The 22,133-nt window shown below is 44.4% G+C and overlaps 1 pseudogene across 1 annotated transcript in view; it reads right to left on the minus strand.

Moving 5' to 3' along the window:
- Positions 1-22,133, minus strand: part of LOC311128607 (spliceosome-associated protein CWC27 homolog) — a 69,191-nt pseudogene that overhangs the window by 18,693 nt on the left and 28,365 nt on the right. The window contains exons 11-12 of the transcript in view: positions 19,190-19,314; positions 17,949-18,048 (exon numbers count right to left, since the gene is read on the minus strand). The product of the transcript in view is annotated as a spliceosome-associated protein CWC27 homolog (transcript). The remainder of the gene's footprint in view (positions 1-17,948; positions 18,049-19,189; positions 19,315-22,133) is intronic.

The following is a 22,133-nucleotide window of genomic DNA, read 5'->3' on the forward strand; positions in this document are numbered from 1 at the left end:
TATATTTAGATTTTGTGTCACTGGCCTATACACAATACCCAAAATGTCAAAGTGGATTTTTTTTTAAACAAATTAATTTAAAATGAAAAGCTGAAATGTCTGGAGTCAATAAGTATTCAACCACTTTGTTATGGCAAGCCTAAATAAGTTCAGGAGTAAACTTTGCTTAACAAGTCACACAAATAAGTTGCATGTACTAATTTGCAATAATAGTGTTTAACATGATTTTTGAATGACTACCTCATCTCTGTACCCCACACATACAATTATCTGTAAGGTCCTTCAGTTGAGCAGATTCAACCACAAAGACAAAGGAAGTTTTCCAATGCCTTGCAAAGAAGGGCACCTATTGGTAGATGGGTAAAAAATAAAAAAAAGCTGATTGAAAAAAACAAAACGCACAAACAACCAATAAATGACAGTGAAAATACATATACATTTTTTATTACACTTTGGATTGTGTATGAATACACTCAGTCACTACAAAGATACAGGCATCCTTCCTAAGTTACCGGAGAGGAAGGAAACTGCTCAGGAACTTCACCATTAGGCTAATGGTGACTTTAAAACAGTTACAGAGTTTAATTACTGTGATAAGAGAAAACTGAGGATGGATCAACAACATTGTAGGAACTCCACAATACTAACCTAATTGACAGAGTGAAAAGAAGGAAGCTTGTACAGAATAAAAATATTCCCAAACATGCATCCTGTTTGCAACAAAGCACTAAAGTAATTTTTTTAAAGTGGCAAAGCAATTCACTTTTTGTCCCGAATGTTATACTTGGGTCAAATCCAACACAACACATTACTGAGTACCGCTCTCCATATTTTCATGCATAGTTGTGGCTGCATCATGTTATGGGTATGCTTGGAATCATTAAGGACTGGGGTGTTTTTCAGCATTAAAAATACATGGAATGGAGCTAAGCACAGACAAAATGCTAGACGAAACCCTGGTTCAGTCTGCTTTCCACCAGACACTGGGAGATTCATCCACTTTTCAGCAGGACAATGCAGTAGGACAATAACCTAAAACACAAGGCCAAATCTACACAGTGAATGTTTCTGAGTGGCTGAGTTACAGTTTTGACTTAAATCTACTTGAAAATCTATGGCAAGTCCTGAAAATGTTTGTCTAGCAATGATCAACAACCAATTTGACAGAGCTTGAATAATTATTTCAAGAATAATGGGCAAATGTTGCACAATCCAGGTTTGGAAAGCTCTTAAGAGACTTACCTAGAAAGACTCAGCTGTAATCTCTGCCAAAGGTGCTTCTACAAAGTATTGACTCAGGGGTGTGAATAATGAGATATTTCAGTTTCATTTCATTTTCAATAAATTTGCACAAATGTCTAAAAACATGTTTTCACTTTGTCATGATGGGGTATTGTGTGTGAATGGGTGAGCAAAAAAACCCATTCCTACCCATTTCAGTGGCACACATTTCCACAACACCCCTCTGATGTCACAGACTGAGATGGCAGGCAGGCAGCCTCAGTCACCTGGCTTCTGGAGTCATGGTAACTCTGACTAGCGGGTAACGTCCCCAGACCCCGACAAGACAGGACACACAGATGGGACAAAACAAACGACGAAACACGTCGCAGTCACACCTCCTGCGTCTGGGCCTGTCATCTATTAAGAGCTGCCATAGTACTGTATGAACGCTGCTGGCTGGAACACTGGGCCATTGTCTGAGAGAGGCTGGTATGTTTGTGACTTGATCATCCAAAGAGGGGAGAAATGGTATTCAGCACGTATTACACAAGTATGAGGCCTCTTCTCCAGAGAGATTAAAAAAACTAGCTCATCTTGAGATCATGATACTGTAACTGTACTTTACCTTTCACTACTTGGTGTGTATGGCCAAGCATAGACCTGGTTTGTATGGCCAAGCATAGATCTGGTTTGTATGGCCAAGCATAGATCTGGTTTGTATGGCCAAGCATAGGCCTGGTTTGTATGGCCAAGCATATATCTGGTTTGTATGGCCAAGCATATATCTGGTTTGTATGGCCAAGCATAGACCTGGTTTGTATGGCCAAGCATAGGCTTGGTTTGTATGGCCAAGCATAGGCCTGGTTTGTATGGCCAAGCATAGGCCTGGTTTGTATGGCCAAGCATAGGCCTGGTTTGTATGGCCAAGCATAGGCCTGGTTTGTATGGCCAAGCATAGGCCTGGTTTGTATGGCCAGCAAAATGTAGGCCTGCTATACCAGGGAGTAATGACCAAACCGATCCATTAACAAAATGCTGCTTGTGCTGTGAAGCCGGGCTGTACTGTACACTGTGTCCTCTCTTGACTTCTGACACCTAGGCTAAATTCTAAATTCATCCAGACAGTCTCAACTCATTCTAAAGTAGTTGCAGCATGGGTGTGTCTGAACTGAAATGGCACCCTATTCGCTATATAGTGCACTACATTTGACCAGAGACATTTGGGCCCTGGTCAAAAGTAGTGGACTACTTAGGAAACAGGGTGCCATTTCAGACGCAGTCCATGAGTTTGTTTTCTCGAAAGCTTAATTTGACAGTTCATACAACCGTTTTTTTGTAAACATAAGGTCAGCCTCTATGCTCATCTCTACTTTAAATACACAAAAGTTTGCATGTGCAATTTTGTAATTTATTTGTGGCAAAAAAAATAAACACTACCTCTATTGAAACAGCAGAAACTGACATTTGCAAACTCTCAAGAGATGTTTTGGTCTTTGGTATTTTTGAAATGTAAATGTCCTGAATGTTGAATTAACATTTAGTAAACAGTTTCGGCAACATAAGTTTTGTTCTTAAAAATAAATGTATGCAAACAATACATCTCCTCAACTAAGTTGGATATCAAATCAAATCAAATGTTATGTGTCACATGCGCCGAATACAACAGGTGTAGACCTTACCGTGAAATGCTTACTTACAAGCCCTTAACCAACAATGCAGTTAAGAAAAATAAGAGTTAAGAAAAATATATACTAAATAAACTAAAGTAAAAAATAAAAGAGCAACAATAAAATAACTAGTCTAGGTAATTGAGGTAATATGTACATGTAGGTAGTGGTAAAGTGAAAATCCATAGATAATAAACAGCGAGTAGCTGGGAGGGGGGCAGTGCAAATAGTCTGGGTAGCCATTTGATTAGCTGTTCAGCAGTTTTATGGTTTGGGGGTAGAAGCTGTTAAGAAGCCTTTTGGACCTAGACTTGGCGCTCCGGTACCGCTTGCCGTGCGGTAGCAGAGAGAACAGTCTATGACTAGGGTGGCTGGAGTCTTTTGCAATTTTTATGGCCTTTCTCTGACACCGCCTGGTATAGAGGTCCTGGATGGCAGGAAGCTTGGCCCAAGTGATGTATTGGGTCGTACGCACTACCCTCTGTAGCGCCTTGCGGTAGGAGGCCGAGCAGTTGCCATACCAGGCGGTAATGCAACCAGTCAGGATGCGCTCAATGGTGCAGCTGTATAACTTTTTGAGGATCTGAGGACCCATGCCAAATCTTTTCAGTCTCCTGAGGGGGAATAGGCATTGTTGTGCCCTCTTCACGACTGTCTTGGTGTGTTTGGACCATTATAGTTTGTTGGTGATGTGGACACCAAGGAACTTGAAGCGCTCAACCTGCTCCACTACCGCCCCATCGATGAGAATGTGGGTGTGCTCGGCCCTCCTTTTCCTGTAGTCCACATTTATCTCCTTTGTCTTGGAGAGGTTGTTATCCTGGCACCACACTGGCAGGTCTCTGACCTCCTCCCTATCGGCTGTCTCATCGTTGTCGGTGATCAGGCCTACCACTGTTGTGTCGTCGCCAAACTTAATGATGGTGTTGGAGTCGTGCTTGGCCATGCAGTCATGGGTGAACAGGGAGTACAGATATAAGTCTAAAAAGACTATTGGTACAAGAGGTAATGAAAAAATACACTCCACAGCACTCTACAGTATATACTTTCTGGACAGTGACGTCAAACACTAACTTGGACAACATCCTTCATTCATCAAAATGATCTTAGAAACGATTGCATACTTCCTCTATTACCCAAGTATAGCATCATTACTAACTACACTGAACAAAAATATAAATGCAACATGTAAAGTGTTGGTCCCATGTTTCATGAGCTGAAATAAAAGATCCCAGAAACGTTCCATATACACAAAAAGCTTATTTCTCTCAAATGTTGTGCACAAATTTGTTTACATCCCTGTTAGTGAGCATTTATCCTTTGCCAAGATAATCCATCCACCTGACAGGTGTGGCATATCAAGAAGCTGATTAAACAGCATGATCATTACACAGGTGTACCTTGTGATGGGGACAATAAATCAGTCAGATGGGGCGGCAGGTAGCTTAGTGGTTAAGAGCATTGTGCCAGTAACCGAAAGGTCACTGGTTCTAATCCCCGAGCCGACTAGGTGAAAAATCTGCCGATGTGCCCTTGAGCAAGGCACTTAACCATAATTGCTCCTGTAAGTCGCTCTGGATAAGAGCGTCTGCTAAATGACAAAAAAATAAAAAAATAAAAAAATAAAATAAAAATAATAAAAGGCCACTCTAAAATGTGCAGTTTTGTCACACAACACAATGCCACAGATGTCTCAAGTTATGAGGGAGCATGCTATTGGCATGTCAACCAGATCTGTTGCCAGAGTTTTGAATGTTAATTTCTCTACCATAAGATCGTTTTAGAGAATTTGGCGGAACATCCAACCGGCCTCACAATCGCAGACCATGTGTATGGCGTCGTGTGGGCGAGCAGTTTGCTGATGTCAACGTTGTGAACAGAGTGCCCCATGGTGGCGGTGGGGTTATGGTATGGGCAGGCATAAGTTACGGACAACGAACAGAAATGCATTTTATTGATGGTAATTTGAATGCACAAAAATACCGTATAAAAAAAAAAAAAAGGTATTTGTGACCAACAGATGCATATCTGTATTCCCAGTCGTGCAATCCATAGATTAGGGCCTAATGAATTTATTTCTACGGACTGATTTCCTTACATGAACTGTAACTCAGTAAAATCTTTGAAATTGTTGCATGTTGTATTTATGTTTTTGTCCAGTATAGTTAATTAGCTTACATAGCAAAGACTCTGCTGCAACATGCCAAGTCATGTTTATGGACATGTAGCCTAATTTAGCCTGTACCTTACCTCGTGGCCAGTTACTATTCCATCTTGGTCGTGGTCTTGTGCACATGCGCAGACCCTAGTTAAATTGCAGTCACATTTCAGTTGCTAGTCCAGCTACATTGTTGCTTATCAGCGGTCATTCTCTGTTGTGTACATTATTCACCTGTATGCTGAATTGTATCTAGTCCTACAATTGTGGTATTACTTTCTGGTCATTATAGTGTTTATAGCAATCCACAGGTATTATGTGATTACTGTATCCTACCTGGTATAAGCTATTCCTAGCACTCATACAACATTATGCAGTATGTGCACGTACATTATATCTAGCTGACTAAACTCAACTCCATGGTGAAGGAAGTTTGATGAACTACACCAAAGGAGTTGAGCAGAGACCAGGCTTTGTGGAATTCATCTCCCGACTACATCGATTCGCCCAAGGTTAATACTTCTTTTTATTTTTTTATGAAACGCTTTTGTTTGTCCTCTGTAGTTCCGTGCCTTTTTTTGTGCTGAAATCAATAGTTTGTAATGAAATGTTAATCAAATACAACCACCAACTGTTTCATTGTTGAGATTCAATTGGCACATGCACATTTGTTCTGAGATTAACAGCAATGAGCAAACAGTCAGTGATTGTATGTGATTAACATTTATTGAAAAAGGATGGATTTCAGCAAACAAAGAAAGGAACGCAACTACAAAGGACAAACATAGGTACAAGGTAAGTGTTTCATAATTTACATTTTAAGTTGGGCGAATCGATGTAGTCAGAGCTGAATTCCACAAAGCCTGGTCTCTACTCAATTTATTTGGTAGAGTTCATCAAAAACTTCCTTCACCATGGAGTTGAGTTTAGTCAGCTACATTATATCTTGCCTATATTGCTATTCCAGAGATGCCCTGTATTTATTGTCATTTATTTATATTTCTCCATAGAACCACTTTTATACACTTTCACTACTCTGTGAGAAGTCAGTACTCAACCTGGTGTGGTAAACCCAATATCTGCAATAAACCTGTTCTGAAGACATCTGACTTGTTCTTGCCGGACAGACCTGTGGCAGCTGAACCCTGTCCACTGATACCTATAGTTCTCTACTAGCCTTTAGTATTTTTCTGTAATAATATTGTCTGTTTAGAGTGAAAAGGCTTTTTTTTTTTATGTTGTCAGTTCACTTTAGGAGGAACCTATTGAGTAACAAAAAGCTTAAGTCCCACAGGGTATTTGGGGTTGGATAGCTATCATTATAAGTCCAGCAAACCATGCAATTACTCTTGTTTCACAAGATATTTAGGCCATGAATACTCCAAATTCAGAGCAATCATCGGAATCCCCTAGCAAAGACTTGTGAAGTGGGACCTCCTGAGTGGCAGTGTTTGAGGCGTCACTACAGACCCGGGTTCGATCCCGGGCTGTGTCGCAGCCGGCCGCGACCGGGAGACCCATGAAGCGGCGCACAATTGGCCCAGTGTCGTCCGGGTTAGGGGAGGGTTTGGCCCAGCGTCGTCCGGGTTAGGGGAGGGTTTGGCCCAGTGTCGTCCGGGTTAGGGGAGGGTTTGGCCCAGCGTCGTCCGGGTTAGGGAAGGGTTTGGCCGGCTGGGATGTCCTTGTCCCATCGCGCTTTAGCGACTCCTGTGGCGGGCCGGGAGCATGCACGCTGACACGGTCGCCAGTTGTAAGGTGTTTCCTCAGACACATTGCTGCGGTTGGCTTCCGGGTTAAGCGAGCAGTGTGTCAAGAAGCAGTGCAGCTTGGCAGGGTCGTGTTTCGGAGGACGCATGGCTCTCGACCTTCGCCTCTCCCGAGTCCATACAGGAGTTGCAGCGATGGGACAAGATTGTAACTACCAATTATATACCACGAAATTGGGGAGAAAAAGGGACTCGTGAAGACGTAAAAAGACTCGTGAAGTCTTTGTGGGGCCTCCACAGTCCAGGCCTCTTCCCCCGAGTCAACATGGAAGTCTGCTCTGCTGCTCGAGGTGCAAATCTTTCCCTTTAATTTACGAGAGCAAGAAGTGATCCCTTTCCATCTTTCCCGTTCACCCCTTGCGCTCTGCCCCCTCGCAGCAGCCCGGGACTTGCAGGATAATGAATGATGATTCCCTTGGGTGCTACACGGGGAACACACTTCGCCCTCTGTTGTCACTAACTACTATATTTGAGTTTGATGGCCATTCTAACTACATTCCTCCCCTAGCTATCACCTGGGCCAGAGAGAGCTACAAATCACAGGCCTTGTGTGGTAACGGGGGGTTGTTGTGAATGACAGACGCCTCTTCGTTATGGGAGGAAGCTCCTCTATTTCGCTTTTCCTCTTTTACCAATCAACGCTTGTTCAAGACGAATCAGAGGAGCATCGCTTTCAAAGGCCCAGATCAGTCAAAGATGTGTCAAAAGAAACCGTATTTCTCATCGATCAACACACTAATCACAAATAGTTTAGAAAATATGTGTTATTCTTCTCCGCCCTCTTCCTATCCATCATAGTCATCTCCGTCACAACGATAAAATAATGCAGATTCCAGCTGTGAACTGAGTGATGTGGATCTGAGTTTCCTACATATTGCCTCCCAAAGAGCACAGGCTAACTGTCATAAAGATTATAATTATGGTCACAAGAGGGAAACTCAACAACACCACTATATCATCGCTGAAGCTTAATTTTGAAATTTCTGTTAGGTTTCTGTCAGTTTATTTTTGCTCAATGATTAGCCATGTCCTCTGACATAATTTGGCTTAATAACTTAGACAAATGTGTAAATCTCCAGATATCAGCTAGAAACATTTGGATGTATTATTCGAAAGGTGAAACGAAATTACAACACTGACACAATCCTTGACGCAACCGCCAAATTGAATCCCATTCCTAAATATTATAAATTCTTGAATGAAGCCAGACGATTCATAAATGTCGTACTGAACTGCCTTTGTCAGAAACCTGTGAACTGATATTTTGGAGAAAAAAAGAAACCTAACTGCAACATATAATCATAAGTCAATTGACATTTCAAAGATCAGTTTTTGTTTCTTCCACATCAACAATTTGACTGACAAGGCGCCATTGAAATAAAACACCCTGTGCACGCAGGCATAACCTGTATAAATAACTTGGAGTGGTAGAAAGAATGTTGCCACATCATTGAGGGTGGGTATAAAACGGACAGTGTTTTTAGCCTGTCTTTCTTATTTTTGGCTCTCAGAACCAACGCTTATGCCAAGAAAGAGAAAACCAGACTAGAAGAACATGCTATAATTTATGTCTTGAAAATGGAAGCGATGTCTGTCGAAAATAATAACTCAAAAGGTAACTCAAATGTCTCTTTTAGCTCTCTGCTGGGTGAATTCTGGAGGTGACAATTGGCTTTTTCCCTTGATTAAGATGCTGCATGCTAAGTTAATGGGTAGTGGTTTCTGCTGTTGTTAGTGAATGGAGGAGGAATGTGTTTGCTTTTGGGACTGAGTACAAAGATGTGTATTGCCTGTGTGGACATAGGAAGTCCAGGGGGACCAGATTCAAGGCCTGCTGCAAGAAACCAAATGATGAAATCAGTTACCAGCAAACAGGGGACGTCCTGAGGACATTCAGCGACGTTCCCATTAGGTCCCTTAAGGGTTTCAGCGCAATGTTATCCCACTGATGTACTGAGAACGTCTAAGAACATTGCATGATGGTCCCATGGGGAATGTTCTCTGGTGGACCTTTGTCTAGTTCCCTGTAAGTTACCAGGACGTCACTGAAGACCATGTCAGGAACATTTTAGGACGTTCAAGACTTTCCTTTTACTAGTCCTTAGGACGTCATGTGATGGTCCCAAGGGAATATTCTCTGGGGAACCTTTTTATAGTTCCCGGTTTGTCCTTGGGACGTTTTTAGGATGTTCTTGGGACGTTGTGTCATGGTCCCTTGGAGGTTTTGTCTAGTTCCCGGTTTGTCCTTGGGACGTTTTTAGGATGTTCTTGGGACGTTGTGTCATGGTCCCTTGGAGGTTTTGTCTAGTTCCCGGTTTGTCCCTGGGATGTTTTTATGACATTCTTGGGACATTGTGTCATGGTCCCGTGAAGGTCCCCTGAATGTTCTTGGGATGTTGTGTCATGGTCCCCTGGAGGTTTGTCTAGTTCCCTGTTTGTCCCTGGGACGTCCCCGAATACGTTTTTAGCACGCTCTTAGGACGTTGTGTCAAGGTCCCCTGGAAGTTTTGTCTAGTTCCCCGTTTGTCCCGGGGACGTGCCCAAGGACGTTTTTAGGACATTCTTGGCACGTTGTGTCATGGTCACCTGGAGGTTTTGTCTAGTTCCCGGTTTGTCCCGAGGACGTTTTATGACATTCTTGGGACGTTGTGTTATGGTCCCCTGGAGGTTTTTGTCACATGATGATCCCAGGTGTCCCAAACCATTATAAGTAAAGTAATTAAGTGGTATGGGGGTTTTAAGGTAAGTGATAAGCTGTTCAGCTAAAACAGTGTAAAGATCTTTAATCAATTACAATATGATTACATTTGACATGAACACAGTACTGTCTTTTCAATATGACCCCAACTGGGATTTGAACTCACAACCTCTGGATTTGGGGTATGCTGATCTTTCTGTTGTGGCACAAAGTCTGTAGAATTTCAGAAGTCCCCTACACATTCATTACCTATAATCCATCACTGCACTTAGCATTGTAGTTAGCAGTTATTCCGACTATTCTCTCATTGATTTAATTTACTTATTTCAGCAATTTGAGTTTGAGATTTCAGTATAGTTGTCTAATGTTGGTGGGGCATATTATTTAGTTTTAATGTTACTCCTGAATCACTATGATAAATATAATGGTTTTTCTTCAGTGTATTTTTAACAGAGCTGAGATTTACTTTGAAGCGCAAAATGTAGGAATAGCCCTAAGAGCTCCCGAGTGGCACAGCAGTCTAAGGCACTGCATCTCAGTGCTTGAGGCGTCACTACAGACTCCCTGGTTCGATTCCAGGCTGTATTACAACCGACCGTGATTGGGAGTCCCATAGGGCGGCGCACAATTGGCCCAGCGTCGTCCGGGTTTGGCTGGTGTAGGCCGTCATTGTAAATAAGAATTTGATCTTAAATGACTTGCCTAGTTAAATAAAGGAAAAATAAAATTAAAATAAACAGGTGAAGATGGAGCTGGAGAAGATGGCTGCCGTTTTTACGGCCCCCTAACCTATTGTGCTATTATGTGTGTTTTTGTGAAATGTATTATGTACATAATGTTTCTGCCACTGTCTCTTATGACCAAAAAGAGCTTCTGGATATCAGGACATCGATTACTCACCTCGTATTGGACGAAGATTTTTTCTTCAACGAGTCGGATGCGAAGGATATTTTACAGACATCCGACAAGGCCCAAATCCCCGTCATTCGCATGAGAAAGAGACTGAGATATCGTGGACGTAGGTCGGGGTGCCTTGTAAGGATCTGCCGGCGAGCGAGTAATCTACCGCTTCCATCAGTCCTATTAGCCAGTGTACAATCATTGGAAAACAAAATGGACGACCTAAGATCAAGAATATCCTACCAACGGGACATTAAAAACTGTAATATCTTATGCTTCACCGAGTTGTGGCTGAAGGATGACATGGAGAACATACAGCTGGCGGGATATACGCTACATTGGCAGGATAGAACGGCTGACTCCGGTAAGACAAGGGGTGGCGGTCTGTGTATATTTGTAAACAACAGCTGGTGCACGAAATCTAATACTAAGGAAGTCTTGAGGTTATGCTCGCCTGAGGTAGAGTATCTCATGATAAACTGTAGACCACACTATTTACCAAGAGAGTTTTCTTCTATGTTTTTCGTAGATGTCTATTTACCACCACAAACCGATGCTGGCACTAAGATTGCACTCAATGAGCTGTATAAGGCCAAAAGCAAACAGGAAAACGCTCATCCATAGGCAGCGCTCCTAGTGGCCGGGGACTTTAATGCAGGGAAACTTAAATCCGTTCTACCTAATTTCTCCCAGCATGTTAAATGTGCCACCAGAGGAAAAAGAAAACTCTCCCTCGCCCTCCATTTGGCAAATCTGACCAGAATTCTATCCTCCTGATTCCTGCATATAAGCAAAAACTAAAGCAGGAAGGACCAGTGACTCGGTTAATAAGGAAGTGGTCAGATGACACAGATGCTAAGCTACAGGACTGTTTTGCTAGCACAGACTGGAATATGTACCGGGATTTTTCCGATGGCATTGAGGAGTACACCACATCACTCACTGGCTTCATCAATAAGTGCATCGATGATGTCGTCCCCACAGTGACTGTATGTACATACCTCAACTAGAAGCCATTGATTACAGGCAACATCCACTCTGAGCTAAAGGGTAGAGCTGACGCTTTCAAGGAACGGTACTCTAACCCAGACGCTTTTAAGAAATCCCGCTATGCCCTACGACGAACCATCAAACAGGCAGAGAGTCAATACAGGACTAAGATTTAATCGTACTACACCGGCTCCGACGCTCGTCGGATGTGGCAGGGCTTGCAAACTATTACAGACTACAAATGGAAGCACAGCCGCAAGCTGCCCAGTGACACGAGCATACACGACAAGCTACATCACTTCTATGCTTGCTTCGAGGCAAGCAACACTGTAGCATGCATGAGAGCATCAGCTGTTCCGGATGACTATGTGATCACGCTCTCCGTTGCCGATGTGAGTAAGACTTTTAAGCAGGTCAACATTCACAAGGCCGCAGGGCCAGACGGATTACCAGGACGTGTACTCCGAGCATGCGCTGACCAACTGGCAAGTGTCTTCACTGACATTTTCAACATGTCTCTGACTTAGTCTGTAATACCAACATGTTTCAAGCAGACCACCATAGTCCCTGTGCCCAAGAACACTAAGATAACCTGTCTCAATGACTACTGACCCGTAGCACTCACGTCTGTAGCCATGAGGTGCTTTGAAAGGCTGGTCATGGCTCACATCAACACCCTTATCCCAGAAACCCTAGACCCACGCTTTTGCAACAGCTAATGGGGATCCTAAAAAAATACCAAATACCAACATTTGCATACCACCCCAACAGATCCAGATGACGCAATCTCTATTGCACTCCATACTGCCCTTTCCCACCTGGACAAGAGGAACACCTACGTGAGAATGCTATTCATTGACTACAGCTCAGCGTTCAACACCATAGTGCCCTCAAAGCTCATCACTAAGCTAAGGACCCTGGGACTAAACACCTCCCTCTGCGACTGGATCCTGGACTTCCTGACGGGCCGCCCCCAGGTGGTAAGTGTAGGTAACAACACATCTGCCACGCTGATCCTCAACACGGGGGCCTCTCAGGGGTGCGTGCTCAGTCCCCTCCTGTACTCCCTGTTCACCCATGACTGCTTGGCCAGGCACGACTCCAACACCATCATTAAGTTTGGTGTCCACATCACCAACAAACTATCATGGTCCAAACACATCAAGACAGTCGTGAAGAGGGCACGACAAAGCCTATTCCCCCCCAGGAGACTGAAAATATTTGGCATGGGTCCTCAGATCCTCAAAAAGTTATACAGCTGCACCATCGAGAGCATCCTGACTGGTTGTATCACTGCCTGGTATGGCAACTGCTCTGCCTCCGACCGCAAGGCACTACAGAGGGTAGTGCGTACGGCCCAGTACATCACTTGGGCCAAGCTTCCTGCCATCCAGGACCTCTATACCAGGCGGTGTCAGAGGAAGGCCCTAAAAATTGTCAAAGACTCCAGCCCCCCTAGTCATAGACTATTCTCTCTGCTACTGCACAGCAAGTGGTACCAGAGCGCCAAGTCTAGGTCCAAAAGGCTTCTTAACAGCTTCTAACTCCTGAACAGCTAATCATAGCTACCCGGACTATTTGCATTGTCCCCCTCACCCCACCCCACCCCACCCCCTCTTTTACACTGCTCCTACTCTGTTTATTAATCTATGCATAGTCACTTTAACTCTACCCACATGTACATATTACCTCGACTAACCAGTGCCCCCGCACATTGACTCTGTACCGGTACCCCCTGTATATAGCCTTTGATTTTAATTCAATCATTGATACAGACATGGTGGAAGATCGGAATCACGTAAACCAAGAGGTTGTGAGTTCAAATCCCATGTGAGGACATGTTAAATAATAATTACTGTATAAATAGACATACACAATGTAATCATGTACGTCAAAGAGTGTCAAATATGTAAGTTGAAAACACTATGTTAAAATCACCGTTTGTGTGTTTTTTTGGGGGGAGAACATTTCTTTGTGACCATCAGGTGACGTCCCCGGGACAAACTGGGAACTAGAAAAAAACCTCCAGGGGACCATGGCAACGTCCCAAGAAAGTCCTAAAAACGTCCTCTGGGACGTCCCAGGGACCAACCGGGAACTAGACAAAACCTCCAGGGGACCATGACACAACGTCCTGACGACTTTAGTTGACCATTTCTTGATGACCTAACGACTCATTATTGTTTGCAGGATTAGTGGCTGGGATAGGCAAGGCATTTCAGGTCAGAAAAATTGACATTTTTAATATATTCTGACAATTACAGACTAAGTGATTAAACTTCAGGCTTTTGTCTGCTACTAACATTAGCCTAACTGTCCCAGATAGATATGATGGAGCTCCCTTTTCTTGGTTTTTCCTGGTATTTTGTTGGAGATTGCTGAGTACATGGTGAACATGCCTCCTCCAAACCGTCCATGACCTGTCTTGGCCAAGCAGCAGAGGGTGTGCGTCCCAATGGCACCATATTCCCTACATAGTGCACTACTTTTGCCAGAGCCCATAGTGCAAAAGTAGTGCACTATATAGGGTGCCATTTGGGACGCAACTGGGGAGGACTCCATCCAAGCACAACATGTGCACAAGCAGGACCAGAATTCCATCCTCTGCAATTTCATTCTCATAAAAAATAGGACAAAGAGGAATCTAGAGCACTTTAGTCTTCTTTTGTGTATTTATCAATAGTGTGTTTGGCAAGCTAAGAAAACAATCTAGACTTTAATTCATCAAAAGCCGCTCAGAAAACATTTGAGGGCAAACGGCTTTGCAAACACACCAGTCTTCTGCTAACTTCAAATTCAAAACGTCTATGGGTCAAATGGTCCTGTCCAAATGTCCTCTCTCTATTGAAAGTGTAAAAGAACAATACCCATTTTATTTGCCACAAGAACGTGAGGAATGTTGAGTGTATTGAAGTGCACGGCCATGTACGTATGTTTTGGAAGTGATGTCTCTTTGTCTTAATAGCAGACCAGTGAGGTAATAATGATACAGAAACACCAAGTCAGCAAGTTTACCCACTAAATTCACTTTCTCTAGAGACTACCGTCAAACCCACCACAGCTGCATCTGGTCTTCTTTGGAGTTGTCCGCTGCTCAGAGGTCAGGCTGAGGGGTCAGATCTTTGGCCCCATCGGGGCATTCAATGTGAGAACAGTGACATACAACAGCCTGTATCTGAAATGGCAACCTATGCCCTATATAGTGCACTAGTTTTGATCAGACCAAATAGGGCTCTGGTCAAAAGTAGTCAGTAAACTATATAGGGCCAGGGGTTGGAACCGGTTCAGGGAACAGAACCAAAACCCCCCAAAATAATGACATTTTTCAAGGAACAGAATCAGAACAGGGAACGAAGGTATTCTATACTGTTCCGGAAAATTACTGTTATTTTAAAAGCATGGGAACTGGTTAATAACGTTATTTTACGCTCCGGGCATTTTTTTCCCAGTCCCACAAAAAAACGCAACACATCGCCTACGCAAAGTCCTCCCTCTGTCAATCAGAAACTTCTTCCAGTGTCTGCCTGCCAGCTGAAAATCTCTGCCCCTCCCACACTGAAGCATAGCTGTACAGTCGCGGTCAAAGGTTTTGAGAATGACACAAGTATTGGTCTTCACAAAGTTTGCTGCTTCAGTGTTTTTATATATTTTTGTCAGATGTTACTATGGTATACTGAAGTATAATTACAAGCATTCCATAAGTGTCAAATGCTTTTATTGACAATTACAATAAGTTTATGCAAAGAGTCAATATTTGCAGTGTTGACCCTTCTTTTTCAAGACCCCTGGCATGCTGTCAATTAACTTCTGGGCCACATCCTGACTGATGGCAGCCCATTCTTGCATTATCAATGCTTGGAGTTTGTCAGAATGTGTGGGTTTTTGTTTTTCCTCCAAAAGTCTTCGCCTCACTGTGCGTGCAGATGCACTCACACCTGCCTACTGCCATTCCTGAGCAAGCTCTGCACTGGTGGTGCCCCGATCCCGCAGCTGAATCAACTTTAGGAGACAGTCCTGTCGCTTGCAGGACTTTCTTGGGCGCCCTGAAGCCTTCTTCACAACAATTGAACCTCTCTCCTTGAAGTTCTTGATGATCCGATAAATGGTTGATTTAGGTGCAATCTTACTTGCAGCACTATCCTTGCCTGTGAAGCCCTTTTTGTGCAAAGCAATGATGACGGCACATATTTCCTTGCAGGTAACCATGGTTAACAGAGGAAGAACAATGATTTCAAGCACCACCCTCCTTTTAAAGCTTCCAGTCTGTTATTCTAACTCAATCAGCATGACAGAGTGATCTCCAGCCTTGTCCTCGTCAACACTCTCACCTGTGTTAACGAGAGAATCACTGACATGATGGCAGCTGGTCCTTTTGTGGCAGGGCTGAAATGCAGTGGAAATGTTTTTGGGGATTAAGTTCATTTTCATGGCAAAGAGGGACTTTGCAATTAATTGTAATTCATCTGATCACTCTTCATAACATTCTGGAGTATATGCAAATTGTCATCATAAAAACTGAGGCAGCAGACTTTGTGAAAATTAATATGTGTCATTCTCAAAACTTTTGACCACGACTGTAGTCTACTAATGTTACAAGTTTGATTCAGAATATAGAGAGATTTTTAATTAGAGAATAAATCATTCACTTTTTCAATGCTAGTTATGGATATTATAGTTATCACATTTCACGTGTTATTAATTCTCGTGCCGCTGTGCACACACAAGCTTGTTAGCTAGCTTGCTAGCTGGCTCTGGTCCAACGTTAGCAACTCTGAAGTTCAAGACATTCAAAGTTCCTCCATAGAAGCCGCTCCTTCGTAGGTATAATTCTGTGGGCCTAATTCTGATAATGCATGTCATAACAAGATTCCCATCACTTCAAGCCAAGCCTCCTCCTACACCCTCTCTCCCCACCTGCAAAATTTCAGTTGCATATCGCATCCTACACTTGTCTTTCCATCACGTACGTAAACAACTCACGGAGCTATAGCTTGCCCGCGCCATAGCAAGCTGCTTTACCTGCACTGCATGATTAGTGAAGCAATTTAATGTAGAGCTAAATGTAAAACAAATATGATTTCTGAGGTTTAAAAAGGAACCATATAAACTACTTTTTTGGGTGTTCGAACCGGTTCAGAACTTTATTTTGCTGGTCGGAACAGTGGATATATAATGGTTCGTTTCAGAACGAAACTATTGGAGAATAATTTAGGTTCCAACCTCTGTAGGGCGCAGCCAGAAATGTGTAGCAGTTGCTGTTTCACTGCTTTAAACCCAAAGTCACCATCCATCCAGAATGATGAGAATGAGATATAACCACCTCCTCCAGTATCTAACCCACCACAACACACAACAGTGCATTCCTCTCCCTCAGCTGAGTCTCAGGATTCAGTGTTTAAGCAGACATCCAGCCCCCTGCAGAGTCCACTGGCCTGTGACTTCTCTTCTACGCATTCCATCCTACTGAATGAAGCCTCACATCCAACACATCCATGTAATGAGAGGAACGTTCAAAGAGGCTGCTGCCCTGCCAGAGACACACATAAAGGTCTCCTGGTTAACCCTGGCTACAGCATCCGGCTGGATAACCACATCTACACTGACCTACCTGTTGTGACCTACCTGAACTGAAGCTTTTGTGTTTCCTTGTGACCTGCCAAGTAGGCCTAAACAGAAATGTTTCTAGCTGGGATCCAGTCTCAGTTGGTGGGTTCTGAGTCTAGTACCCACCATGTGGGAAGCTCTGAGTAAGAGGCAGTATCGGGAAAAAAGACAAAACAGTGTGTAGGAGATGAGAGCATCTCAACATCTCATTAACTTTAAAGTGCCTTGCGGTGACCCCCCTGTTCATTTGGCATTTATGCCACCACAAGACCCCATGGACCATTGGTTTTGTTGCAAAACAACTTACACACAATCTGGATCTTCTCAGTCATACTTAACTCTGAGCCAATGTGGTTTTCATGATTGTCAAAAAATAGGTTTCATCATCGCCGGGTGTACCGACAAACACTTGGGAGACTGGCCGTATGTGAGGCTGCAGGCCTGTGTGGTAACGGAGCAAAAAAACAACCACTTAGTTGCCTTGTCACTTTGGGCAAAGCTGGAGACCAACCTACGGCAAGGGCTTTGGTTTTCATACAACGGGGTAGGCAACTCAGCAATTTGTTGCTCAAGCAATTTCGGCTATTTTTTGCACAAAATAGCAGAGCCTTGGGTAGAAGAAACTAGACATTGATGTCTGCCTTAATTGTCAGAGACAAGAGGACTGTCTGGCAACATACGTAGCCATTAGAGGAGAATGTGGCCCAGAGAAGACCTACTGCACCTCATGGAGATTGTGATCTAACACAGAGAGGATCAACAGAGAGAAAATTACTTTGGGTAACACTTCACATATAAAGAGTATAAAGGGTGAGTAAAGGGATATAAGTACTTTAACAGTCTATAAAGTACGTATAAAACCCTTTTATAAACCATTTACAAACCCTTTATAAAATGGTACCTACAAGGTATTTAAAACAGTAATTGATGTAGTGACATACCCTCGCCTTCTTCCTCGTTCTTTGGAGGATTGGCAATGTCTTCTCTCCTCTTTTTGATGGCCTGTAGATCCTTCTTCAATTGGCGAGCCGCTTGACGAAGCTCATCCCTGTAAAGGGAGCAGAGGAGTTAACAGTCAGGTAAACCACAGATCAACAGATCAATCAGGTATACCGCAGGTGACAGCATCAAAATGTACAGAAAAACCGAAAGTCATCTGAATTACTACAGATGTCTCTACAGAAAATCAGACTGACTGAAGAGAGCAAATGCTACTGTGATCAGAGAATCCAGGTGCATTTGAGTTTTCAGTGATGTGGTCTAATGTCATAGCTTAAATTATAATTTATTTATCCAGAACTTTCCACAGCGGGCCACTGTTCTGGGTTTTGACAAACAAACACTTATTGTTCCAAGTTACCTACTTCAAGCTTCTCACAATATAATTAGCATGTGGAGTGTGTGTGTGTGAGAGAGAGCACTGAGCTGTCGTAAAATGAACATAAAACACACAATGATCATAGGCAGCGCTTCTATACAGTTTGAGGGTTGAAATATGTACACTAAAAACGAGCTCCAATAAATCGAGTGGCGCCTTATTAGAAAGAGTGTTCATACGGCCTTCCAGGCAGGCCAGGGTTCTGGCACCACTAGAAGGGATGTTGTGGTTGAGTGGGTACAACACAGCCCCATAAAACCCCTGCAGAGAAAAGTCCATATCTCTCTGAGTAACAAGTTACTGATCCCTACTGCGGCCGTGGACCAAATGAACTCGATGAAGTGCTTGAGACGGGGAAACTGGCCCCAAACTGCCTCCAATTTGTTCCCAGTTAAAAAGGCATGTCCTCGGTTGGTTTTTAAACTGTAGCTGGCTGGCTGGCTATATTCATACCCTTCGCAAATAATAATTTATTTGAGTCGCTTCCTTTATCATAACTTGCTTCCTACATTTATTTCTATAGACTGCAATTACAGTAAAACAAAACCAAGGGGTGTTATCTTCAGATGGAATCAAATATGTTTTAATTTCATGGAGGCTACAAACCTAAAATGACACTTACCAATGCCAAGATACAGTAGCCAAAAATACTCAGACCTCATACAGAGAGGAACAGACTTCAAGACATAAGCAGTGGTAAGTAGTGGATCTATAAACGAAGTATCCTACAATTACTGTGCTGAGCCCAAATGCACATTCATATACACTGCAAATGTTCAAGTGTGATTGTCCAGCCTTTCTGACCCTGAATGAGGAGACCTCGAACAGTGATAAAGTCAGACCATTGAGGCCAAGGAAGGTCCAGACCCAGGTCCAGACATCCTGGGTGTGAGCTGAGGTCTCTGCTGGCTGGCTGCCCAAAGCCCCAGCTAGGAGAGGGAGAGGAAAGGAGAGGGGAGGCTGGAGAGGAAGTCTGCTCCCCGTGCCAACAATCCTCCTCATACTGTTCCCTTTAACATGACTGACTGAGGCGGAGGCTGCCAAGTCCAGACCAGTTATCTGATGTTGGGAGATAATAATATTTATACAACGCCTGACAGCTCTGTTTGGGTCCCTTTGCAGAGCACAGGTAACACGGGAAGGTAACACAGGTAAGCTTCAGCCTGGCTGGGCCCCAGCTCAGAAACACATCCAGGAAGCATCTCTCCAAACAATGGCTGCCTTTGTTTCTCTGAACGACACCTTTTTTTACTCTCTCTCCACCTTCTATTCCTCATTCTGTACTTCCCCAGCTCTCCTTCAAACCTCCATTGCTCCTGAGAAGCTCTCGAGGGGGGAGAAATGGAGGCATCAAAACTTAGCGACATCTGATATGTTGACCTTGTAAGAGCCTCCGTAAAATGCCTCTTCCATGTTGGGCTCCCTGCTGTCTCTAAGTAGGAGCTCAGGTATAGGAGGCCTATAAGGTACAGTATGTGTGACCCAGACATGGTGTTGGTTTGTTCAATGTCATTTCTCCTCTTTAGGGGCTTAGGTATGGGAGTTCTATGATGTACGTATGTGAGCCTCAGACACACAGCCAGCCAGGCATGGTGCTGGTATGTTTTCCCTCTCTTGGGGCTCAGGTATAGGAGGTATTTGAGGTTTGTGAGCCTCAGACACAGCTAGGCATGGGGTTGTTGGTATTTTTCCCCTCCATCCAGCAGAGAGACTGTCAGAGCTGGTTCCAGAGCTGGTCCTCAGAGCGGAGGTGGCAGACAGGAGCAGCCTGGAACTCTGCTGGAGGCCTTTGAAGACTGTCGCCTGCCCAGTGCCCCGTCTCAGTGTGTCTCGCATCCATCTCTCGGTGTCTCAGAGCTTGTCTAAGAGCTCGTTTTGGGGAGCCGGGCTGATTGGACTCCGACATGAGGAGTTAAGTAAGGTAAGGTCAAAGCTGAGGAGTTAGGAAAGGTAAAGTACAGTATGTACACATGTGTAGCTAAGGCACTGGGTAAGGTCAGATCACATTAGTTCAAGATGAAGGAACTCCAGCCATCTTAAATATGGGCATCAGGAGACTAATGAACTGTATAATGTTTGCTGACCATGCTAACCATTTGAATGGCATTGTTTTGTACACCTTGATGGCCGTCATCTTAACTGGGCAAAACAACTCTGTGCCTGCTAGCTGTTGATACGGTAACTACACAAGCTTTTATTTATCAGCACAGAGATCTATGGAGTGTCAAACGCATGAAGACAGACCATAGGCTATATATATTCTACTGGCAGGGAGGGGACACACACTTCTGACTGAGTGATCATTTTCTGCTTGCCTTGACACGCTGCAATTTGCAAAACAAGAGAGACATCTCCAAGGCAACTGCCAAACAATGGTGCCGCGGGCAGACCCCCGTGCCAATAAAGGAGAGGGGCCAGAGAGGATGGGAATGAGTGGAGGGAAGAGAGCCAGCCAGCAACACCTGTTCATTCACTCCTGGGGGCTCAGCACATTCCACACAAAGCCCTCCAACACTGCAACACACTGATACACTGACACTGGAGATTATTTAGTGTCTATCAGCAGCACACAGGTAAACTAACTACTCTGCCCCCATCCGCCTGTCTGTAGGGCTGTCCCCGCCCCAAATAAATTGATTGGTCAAAATGTTAAAATATGTATTTTTTCATATATAGACACATCCTATGTGTTTTAATCAAATCAACTTTATGCAGTGTGTCACGATCGTCTGAAGGATTGGACCAATGCGCAGCGTTGCGAGTGAACATGATGACTTTATTAATCAAAGCAACCACGAAAAACAACAAAAGACGATACGTGAAGTTCTATACTGAAATAAGACAAACAGCAACAAAGAAACAATAACCCACAACACAAAGGAGAAAACACACAGAATATATATGGCTCCCAATCAGAGATAACGAGCCGACAGCTGACACTCGTTACCTCCGATTGGGAGTCATCGACCAATCACCACCTGACACAAACAAAATGAAACTCACCCATCCCCAACACCACCAAATGAAATACACCCAAACACACGAAAATGAACAACCCTGGCTCAATTATAAACGTCCATAGAGCCAGAGTGTCACAGTACCCCCCCCTAAAGGTGCGAACTCCGGGCGCACCAACATCAGGACTAGGGGAGGGTCTGGGTGGGCGTCTGTCCATGGTGGCGGCTCTGGCCCCGGTCGTGATCCCCACCCCACCACAGTCACAACCTGCTTCGGTAGCCTCCTCCCAATGACCACCCTCCACCTAACCCCACCTGGACTAAGGGGCAACCCCGGACTAAGGGGCAGCATCGGCCTAAGGGGCAGCACCGGGATAAGGGGCAGCACCGGGATAAGGGGCAGCACCGGGACAAGGGGCAGCACCGGACTACGGGGCAGTACCGGACTAAAGGGCAGTACAGGACTAAGGGGCAGCACCGGGCTAAGGGGCAGTACCGGACTACGGGGCAGCACCGGGCTAAGGGGCGGCACCGGACTCAGGGGCAGCACCGGACTAAGGGGCAGCACCGGACTAAGGGGCAGCACCGGACTAAGGGGCAGCACCGGACTAAGGGGCAGCACCGGGCTAAGGGGCAGCACCTGACTAGATGGAGGATCCTGGCTGGCTGGCTCTGGCGGATCCTGGCGTGACGGCTCTGGCGGATCCTGGCGGGACGGCTCTGGCGGATCCTGGCGGGACGGCTCTGGCGGATCCAGGCGGGACGGCTCTGGCGGATCCTGGCGGGACGGC

The sequence above is a fragment of the Coregonus lavaretus genome (genome assembly GCF_964263955.1).
Source record: "Coregonus lavaretus genome assembly, chromosome: 4".
NCBI classification, from domain to species: Eukaryota; Metazoa; Chordata; class Actinopteri; order Salmoniformes; family Salmonidae; genus Coregonus; species Coregonus lavaretus.